Genomic DNA, 2,240 nt, shown 5'->3' on the forward strand with positions numbered 1-2,240 from the left:
TTTTACCATTTAGACTTCGTCCAATAAATCACCTCTCCCAAGGAAATAAGTATTTAGAGGCCACACGGGACCGGGGGGGGGGGGGGGAGTTTAACGTTGTGTCTGTTGCTGCGAGCAGATAGCGCGCAATGGAGAGCTTGCTCAGAGCGGAGCTGGGCACGGACTCAGCGAGGCCGCTGGGCGCTTCGGCCGGTGGAGGCTGCATCAGCACCGGGCAGAGCTACGAGACGGGGCGCGGACACGTGTTCACCAAGATCAACGCCAAGAGCGGGGCACCCTCCTCTATGCCTCCTCTACACCTCCTCTACGCCTCCTCACTACGCCACCTCAACACCTCACCTCCTGTACCCTCCTCTTTGCCTCCTCTACACCATCTTGCATCCTCGCCTCAACCTTCATTCATTCAGCCCTGTATCACTTTTTTTTCGCTGCGACTACTAGCACCACCGTGGTGAATGTTGCAGTGAACTTCCCCTCGTTGATTCCCCCCTCCACCCACGTTAAGGGACTCGGTCTACCAGACACTTTGACCGCTCCATCTCATCCACTCCGCGTTCAACCACCGCGCCTCACTGCAGGTCACAAGAACGCACTCAACTAAACAACTCGGTCACCCACTCATCCAGTCACTAACTCAATCACCCTATCACACATTCATCCAGTCACTAACTCATCCAGTCACTAACTCAATCACCCTATCACACACTCATCCAGTCACCCACGCATCCAGTCACCCACGCATCCAGTCACCCACGCAATCACCCTATCATCCAGTCACCCACTAACTCAATCACCCTATCACACACTCATCTCGTCACTAATTCAATCACACACTCAGCTAGTCACTCAGTCAATCATCCTATCACACACTCATCCAATCACCCACTCATCCAGTCACCCATTCATCCAGTCACCCACTCATCCAGTCACCCACTCATCCAGTCACCCATTCAATCACGCACTCATCCACTCACCCACTCATTCAGTCACCCACTCATTCAGTCACCCACGCAATCATCCTATCACCTACGCATCCAGTCACCCACGCATCCAGTCACTCACGCATCCGGTCACTGACTCAATCACCCTATCACTCACTCCTCCACTCGTTTACTCAAACACTCACCCATTTACTCACCCACCCACTCACCACCATGCAGGTCACCTCACTCTTCTTTTCAGATTAATCAGTTTGCACTGCTCCACTCTGGAATCCACACCCGGTCTTCCTGTTTTCCCAAACTCTTGCAACAATAAACTTGATCCATTTAAGGAACACGTTTCTTTGATCTTAATGATCTAATTACTCATTGGACAGTTATGTATTATAATTTTTTGTTGTTGCTGGCCGCTTGCCGTTTTGTATTGTGTGGGGTGTGCATCGCTGTCAACCCCTTATCAGTGCCTACCTTATTACAGACCAATTCAGACCTTGTTGGTCACCCCGTGCCCCTTATAAATCTCAACGTTCATCCTACAAAGTCCCATCACAAGGGAGAAACACACTCACTTTCCCCCAACAGAATACGGGTAAACCGTGTGGGTTGGCGGCTATGGGTTTTGTTGTGTTTAGGAGTCCAAGTTATAGGACTGCACCATGGGTTGTGCGTGGTTCTCATTGGTGGGAGATTCCCTTCGCTGTGTTGCACGCCAGTGGCTGGGGGCTGCCTGGGGTCAGAGACGTGTGAGCCGGTCCCAATGTGCACCGGCAAACATTTACCGCCAGGTGGCCCCAGTGTTTATTGCCCGTCCACACGTGGATACCTGAAGCCCATGTCAATCCACTGCTGGATGAGTCCCGCAATGAAGATACAATCAGTACATCCACTTAGCTTTTGGACTCCACCTGTTCCATTGGCGGCTGAATGCGAATCTAAATGTGCATACGTTAGAGACTGGTTAATGCGCATAGAAATCAAACCAATTGACCTACGACCTTTGCCCCATCAACTTTTGTAGAATTTTAGATGTGCATTACAGCTACTTTAGCCGGGTGGTTGTGGTGGCTATGTATGCCTGTAAACCACCACTACGTGGAGGTGAGGGTTGGTGGATTACAAAAATATTGCGACAACTCCCACCCCTTGGTCGTCAAGGAGGTAGAGAAGGCGGTGTCGAATAATGTGGACTCCGCCTGTTCCATCTGTAGATTTGTGATAGAGCGTTGGCCCCCCCATTTGCTTGGATTTCTCCAGGTGCTCCGATTTCCTCCCACATGTAAACACTCATTAATCTTGATT

Source organism: Petromyzon marinus, unplaced genomic scaffold, assembly GCF_048934315.1.
Source record: "Petromyzon marinus isolate PM22_M1 ecotype Great Lakes invasive population unplaced genomic scaffold, UKy_Petmar_22M1.pri1.0 PM_Scaffold_2, whole genome shotgun sequence".
Taxonomy (NCBI): domain Eukaryota; kingdom Metazoa; phylum Chordata; class Hyperoartia; order Petromyzontiformes; family Petromyzontidae; genus Petromyzon; species Petromyzon marinus.